This window comes from Hordeum vulgare, chromosome 2H (genome assembly GCF_904849725.1).
Source record: "Hordeum vulgare subsp. vulgare chromosome 2H, MorexV3_pseudomolecules_assembly, whole genome shotgun sequence".
In the NCBI taxonomy this organism is placed as follows: Eukaryota; Viridiplantae; Streptophyta; class Magnoliopsida; order Poales; family Poaceae; genus Hordeum; species Hordeum vulgare.
In genome coordinates, this window is record NC_058519.1 from 556,751,237 (window position 1) to 556,770,423 (window position 19,187).

Here is a 19,187-nt window from a genome sequence, read left to right on the forward strand (position 1 = left end):
TCTCTCTCTCTCTCGTGTTCTTGCTCCCGAAACCGCGGATTTCGATCTCTTTGCTCGAAGCTCCATTTCTGGAACTTTTTCGGGGATTTGTTACTTGGTATGTGACTCCTCCATGTGTCCAATTAGTTTTTGTTTTAGTGGTTTATATTTGGAATAATTAGCAACTCTTGGTGTTGTTGTAGATGAGCTTGCAAGTTGAATTCTTAGAGTTCTAAGTAGTTTGAATGCTTGCTATGGCCTCTATACATCCCTATGAGTAGTTTTTATCATTTTTGTGAAGTTTTGTTGAGAAAAAAAATTGTGGACTAAAAATTTCAGAATTTTGTTCATAGGAAAAAGATGAGTTTCTTTAGGAAGTTTGCTTCCAGGAAGAACTCCAAGGGGGTAATTGGGGAGTCATCTGACAATGATCTCCATACCCGGAGGTTGGCGAAACTACGGCCGTGCAAGTGGCCGCATAATGCGTTCATGGAAGGGGCTGGAATCCTTCAAGAGTTCACAAAATATGCTGCTAATGCCGGCATCACCGACTTCATTGCAGCTGAATGGGAACAGTATTATCTCCTCACAAACTCCTTCGTGCAAAACTTTCATTTTCATTCTAGGAATAATCCCCCCGAGGTGCAATTTAATTGATATGCTAAAACTCACGAGATACCACTTAATGAATTTTGTGACTTATGCATGCTTCCTTCTGATGGAGATTTGGTAGAGCCTAAGCCCTTAGAGTTTGAAGGGTTTTGCCATACTCTGACAGTGGGGGATGAGAGAGGAGTATCGAGCACCACCGTTGTTAGCTTGCAGTTCAGTGCCATGCATTATTTTGCTGTATTTATTGCAAAGTGCTTGCTAGGAAGAGAGAAGGTGGGTGCACTTAGCGCCCCAGACTTTGCTGTTTTGCGTCACACACTTTATGGCGACAACACTTATAGCTTGGGAGCTATTGTGGCACGTCACCTCCACCTTAATAGATCCAAGGGCAAAATACATGGGGGCATTTGCACTACTCGCTTGGCGACTCACTTCAACGTGCAGATACGCCAACATGATCATACTTTGCCCAGAGCTTACCTAGATAGAGCAGCTATGGAGGACCGCCAGTTTATTGCTGTTGATTACCCTGATATTGATATGCCGTACAACTTAGTTTTCATTGCAAACACTTCTGATATTATTCCCATGCGTGCACCTACTTTATTTGATCACGTTACAAGGGCGGATACAGGATTATGCCCAAGGACATTGTCGCTTACCGGAACAACCTGGCTGTGGCACAGGAGGAGCCTCAACAATGGAACCCTATGGTGCCTACTCCCCAACACTTCAACATTGGACGTCACGGCTTCTACGACTGGTGATTACCAAGTCAGGCCAAAAGCCTAAGCTTGGGGGAGTACATATTCCCACCAACGTTACGTTCATGTTCACACATTTCATCCCAGTTGTCGGTGTCCACACTTTTTCATTGTATCATCCATGTTTAATTTCTTTTCTCACTTTCTTCTTGTGTGTTTGAAAAACTTTGAGAAAATCCAAAAATATGTTTCTTGCTTCTTTTTTATTTTTTCTTCCTAGTTTAAATTGTTGTAGCACTAAAAAGAAAACCCCAAAAGATTTCCCTGTTCTTATTTTACTTGTTGGGAGCTTTCCCGTGTAAATAGTTTTTCTCATTTTTTCTTTGCTCTTTTCATTTGCTCGTTTGGGAAAAACCAAAAGCTCCAAAAATATTTTAGTGTGTTTCTCTGAATTTCTTTTCTTTTTATTGAGTCATACCGAGGAGAAGACCACGATGAAAATATTGAGTGTCTCTCATTTGCATCATTATTGATCTTATAAACATCCCATATTACCTTGTCTTCTCCTCTTGAATAAAATTGTTCGGTCGTGCAAGTGAAAGGCAATAATGATGATATTAGATGAACTGGCCGTGGCAGAGAGAAACGGGTATGAACTCGACTTGTTCAATTTTTTGTAAAATATGTTTAACCTAGAATCCATGATTCAACCTATTATGATCAAACATGTTTGCAATGAAAATTAGAGATTATAGTTCCTCATGCCATGCATAAGTAGCTAGGAATGAATAATGACTTATCTTAGATATCAACATTGCGTTAAAATGATTGTGATGTGATACGTCTCCAACATATCTATAATTTTTTATGGTTCCATGCTATTATCTTGTCAACTTTGGATGTTTTGTATGCATGAATATGCTATTTTATATCTATTTTGGGACTAACTTATTAACTCAGTGCTAAATGCCAGTTCCTGTTTTTCCGTGTTTTTGACCTTTTTTAGAGGAGAATACTAAACAGAGTCCAAACGGAATAAAACCTGCGGAATGATTTTTTCCATAACATAAGACACGCAGGAAACTTGAGAACCAAGGCACGGGACCTCGGAGGAGGTCACAAGCCACCCAGGCCCGACCTAGGGGGGCCTAGCAGGCTTGTGGGCCCCCTGTGGCTCCCCTGCCCTACATCTGAAACCACGGGAGAGAGTCACGAAAATACTTTTCCGCCGTCGCAAGCTTCTGTCTCTGCAAGATCCCATCTGGGGACCATTCTGGTGCCCTGCCGGAGGGGGGATTCGGAAACGGAGGGCTTCTTCATCAACACCATTGCCTCTCCAATGATGCGTGACTAGTTCACCACAGACCTTCGGGTCCATAGCTAGTAGCTAGATGGCTTCTTCTCTCTCTTGGATCTTCAATAAAAAGTTCTCCATGATCTTCATGGATATCTATCCGATGTAATCTTCTTTTGCGGTGTGTTTGTCCAGATCCAATGAATTGTGGATTTATGATCAGATTGTCTATGAATGTTATTTGAGTTTCCTCTGATCTCTTATATGCATGATTTCATATCCTTGTAATTCTCTTCGAGTTGTGGGTTTTGTTTGGCCAACTTGATCTATAATTCTTGCAATGGGAGAAGTGCTTGGTTTTGGGTTCATATCATGCGGTGTCCTCACGAAGTGACAGAAGGGGTAGCGAGGCACGTATCGTGTTGTTGCCATCAAGGGTAAAAAGATGGGGGTTTATATCTATTGCATGAATTTATCCCTCTACATCATGTCATCTTGCTTAAGCCGTTACTCTGTTTGTTATGAACACAATACACTAGATGCATGCTGGATAGCGGTCGATGTGTGGAGTAATAGTAGTAGATGCAGAAAGTATCGGTCTACTTGTCTCGGACGTGATGCCTATATGTATGATCATTGCCTTAGATATCATCATGACTTTGCGCGATTCTATCAATTGCTCGACAGTAATTCGTTCACCCACCGTATTATTTGCTTTCATCAGAGAAGCCTCTAGTGAACACTATGCCCCCCGGGTCTACTTCACTTCATATTTTCAGCTCTACACTTTCACTTTGTTGCACTTTCCGCCTTCAGATCTCACCTTGCAATCAATCGTGAAGGGATTGACAACCCGTTTGTAGCGTTGGGTGCAAGTTTGTTTGTTTTTGTGCAGGTACTTTGGAGACTTGCCTTGATACCCCTACTGTATTGATACCTTGGTTCTCAAACTAAGGGAAATACTTACTGCTACTGTGCTGCATCACCCTTTCCTCCTCAAGGGAAAAACCAACTCAAGCTCAAGAGATAGCAAGAAGAATTTCTGGCGCCGTTGCCGGGGAGGAGGATCAAGTCAAGAATAGTCTCCCATTAACGTGCCAATTTCTGGCGCCGTTGCTGGGGAGTATCAAGTCAACAATAGTCTTCCTCCAACGTGTCAATTTCTGGCACCGAGGACTATTCTAAGTGAAGCTTATCCAAGTAACTGTCGCAAACTCATCTCTTGCATTTACTTTTTTTGCCTCTCGTTTTCCTCTCCCCCACTTCTGAAAAACAAAAATTACAAAAATATTTGCCTTTTTTGTTCGCCCTTTTCTTTCACTTGCTTTTTGTTCGCTTGTGTGCTTGTCTACTTGCTGAAGTCACCATGACTGAAAACACCAAGTTGTGTGACTTCTCGAATACTAATAATAATGATTTTATTAGTACTCCGATTGCTCCCACCACTAGTGCGGAATCATATGAAATCAATGCTGCTTTGCTGAATCTTGTTATGAAAGAGCAATTTTCCGGCCTTCCTAGTGAAGATGCCGCATCCCATCTTAATACCTTCATTGAGTTATGCAATATGCAAAATAAGAAAGATGTGGATAATGATGTGATTAAATTGAAGCTATTTCTGTTCTCATTGCGAGATCGAGCAAAAACTTGGTTTTCATCTTTGCCCAAAAATAGTATTGATTCTTGGAACAAGTGTAAAGATGCTTATATATCCAAGTGTTTTCCACCAGCTAAGATTATCTCTCTCCGTAATGATATCATGAATTTTAAGCAACTAGATCATGAACATGTTGCACAATCTTGGGAGAGAATGAAATTGATGATTACAACTTGTCCCGCTCATGGCTCGAGTCTTTGGATGATTATACAAATCTTCTATGCTGATTTGAATTTTGCTTCTAGAAATATCTTGGATTCCGCCTTCGGTGGAACTTTCATGGAAATCACACTAGGAGAAGCCACAAAACTCCTAGACAATATCATGACAAACTATTCTCAATGGCACACTAAAAGGTCACCTACTAGTAAAAAAGTGCATGCTATAGAAGAAATTAACTCTCTGATTGCTAAGATGGATGAGTTAATGAAATTGTTTGCTAATAAAGGTGCTCCTCTAGATCCAAATGATATGCCTTTGTCTTCCTTGATTGAGAATAGCAATGATAGATTGGATGTTAATTTTGTTGGTAGGAATAATTTTGCCAACAACAATGCTTATAGAGGAAACTTTATTCCTAGGCCTTTTCCTAGTAATCCATCTAATAACTTTGGAAATTCCTACAAAAATGCTCATGGAAATTACAATAAATTACCCTATGATCTTGAGAGTAATATTAAGGAGTTTATCAACTCGCAAAAGATTTTCAATACGTCCATAGAAGAAAAACTGCTCAAAATTGATGACTTGGCTAGGACCGTTGATAGAATGTCTCTTGACGTTGATGCTTTGAATATGAGATGTGCTTCTCCCAAGATTAATATGGATGAAACTCTGAAAGCTATGCGTGTTTCCATGAATGAGTGTAAAGAAAGAACCGCCCAAATTCGTGCTAGACATGAATGGCTTAAAAAGGCATGTTCTCGTGATGAGAATCAAGAAGATCTTAAAGTGCTTGGTGTGACTCCCATTGAATCCTTGTTTTCTAATGTCAAACCTAATGATGATGGGGCTGGATATGAATCCACTTTGGTTGAGAAACGCCCCAAGGATTCGGAGTCTATCTATCTTGATGCTAAAAGCATTGAAAGTGGAGTAGAGAATATCAAAACTTTGAGTAGTAATGAAACTACTACTTTGGATTTCAAGGAATTCAATTATGATAGTTGCTCTTTGATTGAATGTATTTCCTTGATGCAATCCATGCTAAACTCTCCACACGCTTATAGCCAAAACAAGGCCTTTACCGATCATATCGTCGATGCTATGATGAAATCTCTTGAAGAGAAACTTGAGTTGGAAGTTTCTATTCCTAGAAAACTTCATGATGAGTGGGAACCTACTATCAAAATCAAGACCAAAAACTATGAATGCAATGCTTTGTAAGATTTGGGTGCTAGTGTTTCCGCTATTCCAAAGTCTTTATGTGATGTTGTAGGCTTCAATGAGATTGATGAGTGCTCTCTTAATTTGCGTCTTGCGGATTCTACTGTTAAGAAACCTATGGGAAGGATCAATGATGTTCTTATTATTGCAAATAGGAACTATGTACCCATAGATTTCATTGTGCTTGTTATTGATTGCAATCCGACATGTCCTATCATTCTTGGTAGACCTTTCATAAGGACTATTGGTGCTGTCATCGATATGAAGGAAGGGAATATTAGATTTCAATTTACATTAAAGAAGGACATGGAACATTTTCCTATAAATAAAAAAAGATTGCCTTATGAGTCCATGATGAGGGCCACTTATGGTTTGAGCACCAAAGACAACGATACGTGATTCTATCGCCTTATGCCTAGCTAAGGGCGCTAAACAATAGCGCTTGTTGGGAGGCAACCCAATGAATTTATCTTTGCTTTTTTGCTTTCTGTTTTGTTGTGTTCACACCATCATAATTCTGTTATGATTGTGTTTTTTGTGTTTATTTTTGTGTTTGTGCCAAGTAAAACCTTTATGACTAGTTTTGGTGATGGTTGTTTGATCTTGCTGAAAAAGACAGAAACTTTGTGCTCACGAAATTATTTTTAATTCCTATCCATAAAGATCTTTTGAGTTGATTATTGTTGCTGCTGGTTGATATGCCAATTTACCTAGTTGTCATAAGTTTTCAGAATTTTTGAGATACCAGAAGTATACGAAGTATACAGATTGCCACAAACTGGTCTGTTTTTGTTGTGTTGATTGCTTATTTTGATGAATCTATGGATAGTATCGGGGGTAATAGCCATGGAAAAGTGAGAATACAGTAATATAACACCAATATAAATAGAAATCAAGTTTGCTACAGTACCTAAAGAGTTGGTACTTTGTTTTCTTGTGCTAATGATATCACGAGTTTCTGTTTAAGTTTTGTGTTGTGAAGTTTTCAAGTTTTGGGTGATGTTCTCATGGACAATGGGATAAAGAGTGAAAATAGCTCAAGCTTGGGGATTCCCAAGGCATCCCAAGCCAAATTCAAGGACACCAAAAAGCCTAAGCTCGGGGATGCCCCGGGAAGGCATCCCCTCTTTCGTCTTCAATCCATCGGTAACGTTACTTGGAGTTATATTTTTATTCACCACATTGTATGTGTTTTTCTTGGAGCGTCGTGTATTATAGTAGTCTTTTCTTTTTGTTGTGTCACAATCATCCTTACTGCACACCTTTTGAGAGAGACATGCACTCATCGAGAATTTGCTAGAATACTCATTGAGCTTCGCTTATATCTTTTGAGTTAGGCAATTTAGCTCGCATGTGCTTCACTTATATCTTTTGAGCTAGATAACTTTGCTCTAGTGCTTCACTTAGATCTTTTTAAAGCACAACGGTGTCATATTTTGGAGAAATAAGAACTCTCGATCTTCACTTATATCTTTTTGAGAGTGCTCTCTCTGAGCAACTTGGTAATTGGCTTGTGCTATGAAAGTAGTCCTAAAGATGATAGGCATCCAAAGAGGATATAATAAAAACTTCCATATTCATGTGCATTGTAAAGAGAAGTTTCATTCCTCTAAATTAGTTTTGAGACATGGATTTGGTGATATTAGAGTTATGTTAGTAGGGTGTTGTGAATCTAGAATCACTTGTGTTGAAGTTAGTGATTCCCGTAGCATGCACGTATGGTGAACCGCTATGTTAGGAAGTCGGAGCATAATTGATTTATTGATTGTCATCCTTTGTGTTGCGGTCGGGATCGCGCGATGGTTAACACATACCAACCCTTCCCCTAGGAGTATGCATTTAGCACTTTGTTTCGATTACTTAAAACTTTCGCAAAAATTATATGAGTTCTTCATGACTAATGTGAGTCCATGGTATAGATGCACTTTCACCTTCCACCATTGCTAGCCTCTCTAGTGCCGCGCAACTTTTGCCGGTGCACAAACCCAGCATATACCTTCCTCAAAACAGCCACCATACCTACCTATTATGGCATTTTCATAGTCATTCCGATATATATTCCCATGCAACTACCACCGTTCCATCTCATGACTTGTGCCGTCACTTTCATATTGCCATTGCATGATCGTAAGATAGCTAGCGAGATGTTTCAACGTCATACGCTAAGCTAGATCGTTGCACATCCCGGTACACTGCCGAAGGCATTTCCTATAGAGTAATCATTTCTCTAAGTGTTGAGTTGTGAGTAAATAAAAGTGTGATGATCATCAATATTAGAGCATTGTCCCATGTGAGGAAAAATTAAAAGAGGCCAAAGAGCCCAAAACAAAAAATAAGAGAAAAAGAGAGAAGGGACAATGCTACTATCGTTTTCCACACTTGTGCTTCAAAATAGCACCATGTTCTTCATGATGGAGAATATCTTGTTTTGACACTTCCATATACTAGTGGGAATCTTCATTATATACTCGGCTTGTATATTCCAATGATGGGCTTCCTCAAAATTTCCCTAGGTCTTCGTGAGCAAGCAAGTTGGGTGCACACCCACTAGTTCTCCTTTTGAGCTTTCACACAATTATAGCTCTCGTGCATCCGTTGCATGGTAATCCCTACTCATTCACATTGATATCTATTGATGGCCATCTCATTAGCTCATTAATACGCCAAGTCAATGTGACCATCTCCTTTTTGCCTCACAACCTCCACCACAATCTATTCCACCTATAGTGCTATATCCATGGCTCACGCTCATGTATTGCGTGAGAGTTGAAAAAGTTTGAGAAAGTAAGAGTGCTAAAACAATTACTTGGCCAATACCGGGGTTGTGCATGATTTAAATTCGTTGTGTGGGGATGTTGGAGCATAGCCAGACTATATGATTTTGTAGGGATAACTTTCTTTGGCCTTGTTATTTCAAAAGTTCTTGATCACTTTGCTAGTTTGCTTGAAGTATTATTGTTTTCATGTCAATAGTAAACTATTGTTTTGAATCTTACGGATCTGAACATTCATGCCACGAGAAATAAGTTACAAAGGACAAATATGTTAGGTAGCATTCCACATCAAAAATTCGGTCTTTATCACTTCCCTACCCGAGAACGAGCAGGAGTTAAGCTTGGGGATGCGTGATACGTCTCCAACGTATCTATAATTTTTTATGGTTCCATGCTATTATCTTGTCAACTTTGGATGTTTTGTACGCATGAATATGCTATTTTATATCTTTTTTGGGACTAACTTATTAACTCAGTGCCAAGTGCCAGTTCCTGTTTTTTCTGTGTTTTTGACCTTTTTCGGAGGAGAATATTAAACGGAGTCCAAACGGAATAAAACCTGTGGAATGATTTTTTTCCATCACAGAAGACACGCAGGAAACTTGAGAACCAAGGCAGGGGACCTCGGAGGAGGTCACAAGCCACCCATGCCCGACCTAGGGGGGGCGGGCCTAGCAGGCTTGTGGCTCCCCTGTGGCTCGCCTACCCTACTTCTTCCGTCTACAAATTCCCTAAAAATCTGAAACCACATGAGAGAGCCACGAAAATACTTTTCCGCCGCCGCAAGCTTTTGTCTCCGCAAGATCCCATTTGGGACCGTTCTGGTGCCCTGCCGGAGGGGGATTCGGACACGGAGGGCTTCTTCATCAACACCATTGCCTCTCCGATGATGCGTGAGTAGTTCACCACAGACCTTCGGGTCCATATCTAGTAGCTAGATGGCTTCTTCTCTCTCTTGGATCTTCAATACAAAGTTCTCCATGATCTTCATGGAGATCTATCCGATGTAATCTTCTTTTGCGGTGTGTTTGTCGAGATCTGATGAATTGTGGATTTATGATCAGATTATCTATGAATGTTATTTGAGTTTCCTCTGATCTCTTATATGCATGATTTCATATCCTTGTAATTCTCTTCGAGTTGTGGGTTTTGTTTGGCCAACTTGATCTATAATTCTTGCAATGAGAGAAGTGCTTGGTTTTGGGTTCATACGGTGCGGTGTCCTCACCCAGTGACAGAAGGGGTAGCGAGGCACGTATCGTGTTGTTTCCATCAAGGGTAAAAAGATGGGGTTTATATCTATTGCATGAATTTATCCCTCTACATCATGTCATCTTGCTTAAGGCGTTACTCCTTTTGTTATGAACTCAATACACTAGATGCATGCTGGATAGCGGTCGATGTGTGGAGTAATAGTAGTAGATGCAGAAAGTATTGGTCTACTTGTCTCGGACGTGATGCCTATATGTATGATCATTGCCTTAGATATCATCATGACTTTGCACGGTTCTATCAATTGCTCGACAGTAATTCGTTCACCCACCGTATTATTTTCTTTCATGAGAGAAGCCTCTAGTGAACACTATGGCCCTCGGGTCTACTTCACTTCATATTTTCAGCTGTACACTTTCTCTTTGTTGCACTTTCCGCCTTCAGATCTCACCTTGCAATCAATCGTGAAGGGATTGACAACCCCTTTGTAGCGTTGGGTGCAAGTTTGTTTGTTTTTGCGCAGGTACTTTGGAGACTTGCCTTGATACTCCTACTGGATTGATACATTGGTTCTCAAACTGAGGGAAATACTTACTGCTACTGTGATGCATCACCCTTTCCTCTTCAAGGGAAAAACCAACGCAAGCTCAAGAGGTAGCATGATGTAGTATGATGATATGGTATCCTCCTCTGAATGTTCGAGTGGCTTGACTTGGCACATGTTCATGCATGTAGTTGAATCAAAACTAACATAGCCTCTATGATATTTATGTTCATGGTGTTCATATCCTACTCATGCTAGTATCCAATGTTACTTATGCATAATGCATGTTCATGACCGTTGTTGCCCTCTAGTTGGCCGCTTCTCAACCTATTTGCTAGCATTCGCCTGTACTAAGTGGGAACTCTGCTTGTACATCAGAATCCTCAAACCCAAGTTACGCCAGATGAGTCCACCATACCTACCTATATGCAGTATTACCCTGTCGTCCTAAGTAAATTTGCATGTGCCATCCCTAAAAACTTCAAATAAATATCCTTTGTGTGTGCCTGGATCGTTCATGGAACGACAAGAGGTAGTCGGTATCTTCCATGCTAAGCGGGTTATTCTCAGGTCGAGTGTTTATTCACTTGCCATTGCACGAGAAAAGGTTGGTAATAGGGATGCCCAGTCCCAAACTATAAAAGAATTGATCTCTCAAATAATCAAACAAAAATTTCCAATGGAGTCATAACCTTTACCTTTCCGCTTGGGAACCGCCAGTAGCGTGCTTAGCATGGGAGATATTGATAAGTGATGGTCGTGAAGTAAATGAGAAGGGTGCATGTCTCAAAATTTCATTTACCTCTGTTTTTAAAACTTGAGCTCTCGCACCTCTACAAATCACTGCTTCCTAGTGCGAAGGGATTATCTATTTACTTTTATGTTGTGTCATCACCTTCTAAAATAAGTGCCAGAACCTGAGAGCACTGTTGTCATGCTGATGCATTATGTGTAGCTAATGTTGGGTGCATCATGACTAGATCTTTTCTGCCATGAATTACAATGTTTATTCGCTGCTTGAACTTTGGGGGTGCTCTGCATTTATGTTTTGCGGTCTCAGAAAGGGCTAGCGAGATACCACTGTTGTCATATTGTATCATGGTTGTTTTGACAACGTGTTGCTGTTTGAGTTATCTTATTATTGCTCTCTAGTTGATTATGTCATTGATATGAGTTAATATAATTTTTAAGAATTATTGTCGACATGTATAATTATAATCTTTACTTAAAACCTGGGTGTTGTTTAAGCTTATTTATGAAACAAGAGCAAAATATTTCATAAAAGTTTTTCTTTTTCACTTTCAGTTTATCAACTGAATTGCTGGAGGACAAGCAAAGGTTTAAGCTTGGGGGAGTTGATACGTCTCCAACGTATCTACTTTTCCAAACGCTTTTTCTCTTGTTTTGGAGTCTAATTTGAATGATTTGAATGAAACTAACCCCGGACTGACGTTGTTTTCAATAGAACTGCCATGGTGTTATTTTTGTGCAGAAATAAAAGTTCTTGGCATGGAACGAAACTTTACGAGGATTTTTTATATCAATAAAGAGAATTTCTGGAACCAAGAGCCACCTGAGGGGGCACCTGGGTGGGCACATCCCACCAAGGCGCGCGTGCCCCCAAGCGCGCCCCGGTGGGTTGTCCCCACCTGATGGCCCATATGACCCTGATGTTGGAAATATGCCCTAGAGGCAGTAATAAAATAGTTATTATTATATTTCCTGTTTCAAGATAATCGTTTATTATCCATGCTATAATTGTATTGAATGGAAACATAAATGCATGTGTGGATATATAGACAAAACTATGTCCCTAGTAAGCCTCTAGTTGACTAGCCAGTTGATCAAGGATGGTTAAGGTTTCCTGACCATAGACAAGTGTTGTCACTTGATGACGCGATCACATCATTGGCAGAATGATGTGATGGACAAGACCCAAACTATAAACATAGCATGTGATCGTGTCATTTTGTTGCTATTGTTTTCTGCATGTCAAGTATTCATTCCTATGACCATGAGATCATGTAACTCACTGACACCGGAGGAATGCCTTGTGTGTATCAAACGTCGCAACGTTACTGGGTGACTATAAAGATGCTCTATAGGTATCAACGAAGTTGTCCGTTGAGTTAGCATGGATCAAGACTGGGATTTGTCACTCTCTGTGACGGAGAGGTATCTCGGGGCCCACTCGGTAATACAACATCATATACAAGCCTTGCAAGCAATGTGACTAAAGAGTTAGTCATGGGATCTTGTATTACGGAACGAGTAAAGAGACTTGCCAGTAACGAGATTGAAATAGGTATGGGGATACCAACGATCAAATCTCGAGCAAGTAAGATACCGAAGGACAAAGGGAATCATATACGGGATTGTTTGAATCCTTGACATAGAGGTTCAACCGATAAGATCTTCGTAGAGTATGTAGGATCCAATATGGACATCCAGGTCCCGCTATTGTATATTGACCGGGGAGTGTCTCAGGTCATGTGTGCATAGTCGTCGAACCCGCGGGGTCTGCACACTTAAGGTTCGGTGACGTTTCGGTATAGTTGAGTTATAGGTTCTGGTGACCGAATTTTTGTTCGGAGTCCCGGATGAGATCCCGGACGTCACGAGGGTTTCCGGAATGGTCCGGAAACGAATATTGGTATATATATTGTTGCATTTGGCTTCCGGAAAGATTTCGGGATTGCCGGCAGTGTACCGGGAGTGACGAATGTGTTCTAGGGTTTTACGGGAGGGGCCACCCACCCGGGAGAGAACCTAATAGGCCCATGGGTGGCACACCAGCCCTTAGTGGGCTGGTGAAGGCATCCCAATAGGGCTATTTTGGCCAAGGGGAAAAAACAAGGCAAAAGGAAAAAAAAGAGGAGGTGGGAAGGAAGGAAGGGACTCCTCCCTCCAAACCGAATTGGAGGAGGGTCCCTCCTCTCCTCCCTCGGCCGAAGCCCTCCGAATTGGAGTAGGAGGCAAGCCCCACCCCTTGGTTTCTCCTATATACACTAGAGGTTTTAGGGTTTTTGAGACACAACTTTGCCACGTGCAACCCTAAACCTCTACTTCATAGTTCTTCCTCTTGATCGGATTTCTGCGGTGCTTAAGCGAAGCCCTAGAGGAATAAGATCATCACCACCACCGGCGCGCCATCACGCTGCCGGAGAACTCATCTACTTCCCCGTCTCTCTTGCTGGATCAAGAAGGCAGAGATCGTCATCGAGTTGTACGTGTGCCGAACGCGGAGGTGCCGTCCGTTCGGTACTAGATCGGGATGAATCATGGGACGGCAGTGATTTGGATTGCGAAGACGTCCCACTACATCAACCGTGTTTCTTAACGCTTCCCGCATACCGATCTACAAGGGTATGTAGACCCAATCTCCCTCTCGTACATGGTCATCACCATGATAGATCTTCGTGTGCGTAGGAATTTTTTTGTTTCCCATGCAACGTCCCCAACAGTAGCATCATGAGCTAAGTTCATGCGTAGATGATATCTCGAGTAGAACACAAAAGAGTTTGTGGGCGTTGATGCTTGCTATCCCTGGCAGCGGCGCCAGAAATCCTTTGGCTACGGCGACAAAAACCTTCTGGCGTCTCTTGAGCTTGCGTTGGTTTTTTTCCCTTGAAGAGGAAAGGGCGATGCAGCACAGGAGTAGTAAGTATTTCCCTCAGTTTGAGAACCAAGGTATCAATCCAGTAGGATAATCTCGTCAAGTCCAGAGTACCTGCGCAAACACAAAAGAGCTTGCACCCAACGCTATAAAGGGGTTGTCAATCCCTTCAAGATTGATTGCAAAGTGAGATCTGAAGGCGGAAAGTGCAACGAAGTAAAAGTGTAAGGCTGAAAATATGGTGTGGAGTAGACCCGGGGGCCATAGTGTTCACTAGAGGCTTCTCTCAAAATAGCAAGTATTACGGTGGGTGAACAAATTACTGTCGGGCAATTGATAGAACCGCGCAAAGTCATGACGATATCTAAGGCAATGATCATACATATAGGCATCACGTCCGAGACAAGTAGACCGATACTTTCTGCATCTACTACTATTACTCCACACATCGACCGCTATCGAGCATGCATCTAGTGTATTGAGTTCATGATGAACAGAGTAACGCCTTAATCAATATGACATGATGTAGAGGGATAATTTCAAACCAATGATGAAAACCCCATCTTTTTACCCTTGATGGCAACAACACGATGCGTGCCTCGCTACCCCTTCTATCACTGGGTGAGGTCATCACACGGTATGAACCCAAAACCAAGCAACTTCTCCCATTTCAAGAATCATAGATCTAGTTGGCCAAACAAAACCCACAACTCGAAGAGAATTACAAGGATATGAAATCATGCATAAGAGAGATCAGAAGAAACTGAAATAAGACTCATAGATAATCTGATCATAAATCCACAATTCATCGGATCTCGAAAAACACACCGCAAAAGAAGATTACATCGGATAGATCTCCATGAAGATCATGGAGAACTTTGTATTGAAGATCCAAGAGAGATTAGAAGCCATCTAGCTACTAGCTATGGACCCGCGGGTCTATGGTGAACTAGTCACGCATCATCGGAGTGGTCATGGTGTTGATGAAGAAGCCCTCCGTATCCGAATCCCCCCTCCGGCAGGGCACCAGAACGTGCCCCAGATGGGATCTTGCAGAGACAGAAGCTTGCAGCGGCGGAAAAGTATTTTCGATGATCTCTTGATTTTTTTCTGGGATTTTTGGGAATATATAGGCGCAAAACCTAGGGTAGAGGAGGTCCAGGGGGCCCACAAGCCCGTGAGGCCCGGCCTCCCCCCTGGCCGGGGCTGGGGGGCTTGTGGGGTCCCTGGGGACCCCGTGCCTTGGTTCTCAAGTCTCCCGATCTTCTTCTGTTTCGGAAAAATCTTTTCGGGGATTTTATTCCGTTTGGACTCCGTTTCAAATCTTCCTCTGAAAAGGGTCAAAAACACGGAAAAAACAGGAACTGGCACTTGGCACTGAGTTAATAAGTTAGTCCCAAAAAATATATAAAAGCCATATAAAACATCCAAAGTTTGATAGAATAATAGGATAAACCATCAAAAATTATAGACACGATGGAGACGTATCAAGCATCCCCAAGCTTAACTCCTGCTCGTCCTCAAGTAGGGAAGTGATAAAGACTGAATTTTTGATGTGGAATGCTACCTAGCATAGTTGTCCTTTGTAACTTATTTCATGTGACATGAATGTTCAGATCCGTAAGATTCAAAACAATAGTTTTCTATTGATATGAAAACAATAATACTTCAAGCAAACTAGCAAGGTAATCATGAACTTTCAAAATAACGAGGCCAAAGAAAGTTATCCCTACAAAATCATATAGTCTGGCTATGCTCCATCATCCTCACACAACTAATGTAAATCATGCACAACCCCGTTATTGGCCAAGTAATTGTTTTTGCACTCTTACTTTCTCAAACTTTTTATAACTATCACACAATACATGAGCGCGAGCCATGGATATAGCACTATAGGTGGAATAGAGTGTGGCGGTGGTTGTGAGACAAAAAGGAGGAGATGGTCACATTGACTCGGCATATCAAAAGGCTATGGAGATGCCCATTAATAGATATCAATGTGAATGAGTAGGGATTGCCATACAAGGGATGCACAAGAGCTATAAGTATGTGAAAGCTCAAAAGGAGAACTAGTGGGTGTGCATCCAACTTGCTTGCTCACGAAGACCTAGGGCAATTTGAGGAAGCCCATCATTGGAATATACAAGCCAAGTTATATAATGAAGATTCCCACTAGCATATGGTAGTGACAAAGCAAGAAGCTCTCAATCATGAAGAACATGGTGCTACTATGAAGCACAAGTGTGGAAAAAGATAGTAGCATTGTCCCTTTTCTCTTTTTCTCTCTTTCTTTTTTTTATTTGGGCTCTTTGGCCTCTTTTTTTATTTGGGCTCTTGGCCTCTCTTTTTTATTTCCTAACATGGGACAATGCTATAATAATGATGATCATCACACTTTTATTTACTCACAGCTCAAAGCTCAAAATGATGATGACTCTATAGGAAATGCCTCCGGCAGTGTACCGGGATGTGCAACGATCTAGCTTAGCGTATGACGTTGAAACATCTCGCTAGCTATCTTACGATCATGCAATGGCAATATGAGAGTGACGACACAAGTCATGAGGCGGAACAATGGGAGTTGCATGGCAATATATCTCGGAATGGCTATGAAAATGCCATAGTAGGTAGGTATGTTGGCTGTTTTGAGGACGACATATGGTGGGTTTGTGTACCGGCGAGAATTACGCGGCACTAGAGAGGCTAGCAATGGTGTAAGGTGAAAGTGCATCTATACCATGGACTCACATTAGTCATGAAGAACTCACATACTTGTTGCGAAAGTTTTTATTAGTAATCGAAACAAAGTGCTAAACGCATACTCCTAGGGGAAGGGTTGGTAGGTGCTAACCATCGCACGATCCTGACCTGAACACAAAGGATGACAATCAATAGATCAATTATGCTCCGACTTCCTAACATAGCGGTTCACCATACATGCATGCTACAGGAATCACTAACTTCAACACAAGTATTTCTAGATTCACAACACCCTACTAACATAACTCTTAATATTACCAAATCCACGTCTCAAAACTAATTGAGAGGAATCAAGACTTCTCTTTCTACTCAATGCACAAGCAGATGGAGGTTTTTGTATCTTCTTTGGGTACCTATCACCTTTGGGACTAGTTTCCTAGCATAAGCCAACTACCAAGTCATGCACCGCCGTGCTCTAAAAGGTCTAAGTGAAGCACATAGAGCAAAATTAGCTAGCTCAAAAGATATAAGTGAAGCACGATGAGCATTCTAGCAAAATCACGATGAGTGCATGTCTCTGTCTAAAGGTGTGCAGCAAGGATGATTGTGGCACAACAAAAAGAAAAAACTCCTAAGATACAAGACGCTCCAAGCAAAAGACATATCATGTGGTGAATAAAAATATAGCTCCAAGTAATGTTACCGATGGATTGAAGACGAAAGAGGGGATGCCTTCCCGGGGCTTCCCCAAGCTTAGGCTTTTTGGTGTCCTTGAATTTGGCTAGGGATGCCTTGGGCATCCCCAAGCTTGATCTCTTTCCACTCCTTATCTCTTTGTCCATGAGATCATCACCCAAAACTTGAAAACTTCACAACACAAAACTTAAACAGAAACTCATGATAACATTAGCAGAAGAAAACAAACTACCACCTCTTTAGGTAATGTAGCAATCTTGATTTCTATTTATATTGGTGTTGGGCTACTGTATTCTCACTTTTCCATGGTTAGTACCCCCCCCCGATACTATCCATAGTTTCATCAAAACAAGCAACCAACTCAACAAAAATAGAATATGTCAAAAACAGACCAGTCTGTAGCAATCTGTATACTTCGTATACTTCTGGTACCTCAACAATTCTGAAAACTTACGAATGCCTAGGAAAAAGGCATATCAACCAGCAGAAAAAAGAATCAACTCAAAAGCTCTTTCTGAATAAAAATGAAAAATCATCTCGTGAGCGAAAAGTTTCTGTCTTTTTCCAGCAGGATTAAACAACCATCACCAAGACTAGTCATAAAGGTTTTGCTTGGCTCAAACGCAAAAAAGAAACACAAAAAACACAATCACAACAGAATTATGATGGCGTGGACGCAACAAAACATAAAGAAAAAGATAAATTCATTGGGTTTCCTCCCAACAAGCGCTATTGTTTAACGCCCTTAGCTAGGCATAAAAGCGATAGAATCCTGTATCGTCGTCTTTAGTGCTCAAACCATAAGTAGCGTGATCACTTATTATCTTAAGGTTTTCATCTTTCTTGCTAGATGATTCACCACTATTTTTGGGAAAAAAACAGACTTGGTGACCTTATTGTGAGCAAAAATTGGAGTATTCTGCACAGCGGCAAAAGCGGAACCCAAGTTGGTTATAACATCCTCTAGTTTGCCAAGCCTAATGGAATCATGACCTAGTTTTTCGTTAACTGTGGGTTCCTTCTCCTTTAAATGTTTCAAAACCATTCCTACCTTGGATCCATACTGAGTGATTTGATTGTGGATCTTTCTATCCAAATTCTCAATAAGCTCGATCGTAGCAACTTTATTTTCAATGACATCCAGCCTACGCATCACATGTTCTAGAGTTAAGGTAGTTCCATTAACCACGAGTGGGGGTGAGCCTACCAAATTTATTACAGCTCCATAAGAATCAACGGTATGTCTACCCAAGAAATTTCCACCTACGATGGTATCAAGAATGTACCTATTCCAAGGAGAAATACCCACATAAAAGCTGCGAAGCAGGACGTTAGTAGATTGCTTATGAGTAGATCTACTCTGAGCATTGCAAATCCTATACCAAGTGTCCTTTAAGTTTTCTTCCTCAATTTGTTCGAAATTGAGAACTTCGTTCTCGGGAGTATTGTTCGAAGTGGTGATCTAGCCATGAGGACAAGTAGACTATCCCACACAAGTGAACAAAGAGCAGGCGAGAGAAAAGGGCGAACGAAAAGGCGAACAAAAAAGGCAAACGAAAAAGGCAAATTGGTGAAGTGGGGGAGAGGAAAACGAGAGGCAACTGGGAAACAAAGTAAATGCAAGAGATGAGTTTGCGACACTTACTTGGATGAGTTCTTGACTTGATCCTACCTGGCAACGGCGCTAGAAATTCTTCTGCTATTCCTGGCAGCAGCGCCAGAAATCCTTTGGCTATGGCGACAGAAACCTTCTATCGTCTCTTGAGCTTGCGTTGGTTTTTCCCTTGAAGAGGAAAGGGCGATGCAGCACAGGAGCAGTAAGTATTTCCCTCAGTTTGAGAACCAAGGTATCAATTCAGTAGGAGAATCTCGTCAAGTCCAGAGTACCTGCACAAACACAAAAGAGCTTGCACCCAACGCTATAAAGGGGTTGTCAATCCCTTCAAGATTGATTGCAAAGTGAGATCTGAAGGCGGAAAGTGCAACGAAGTAAAAGTGTAAGGCTGAAAATAT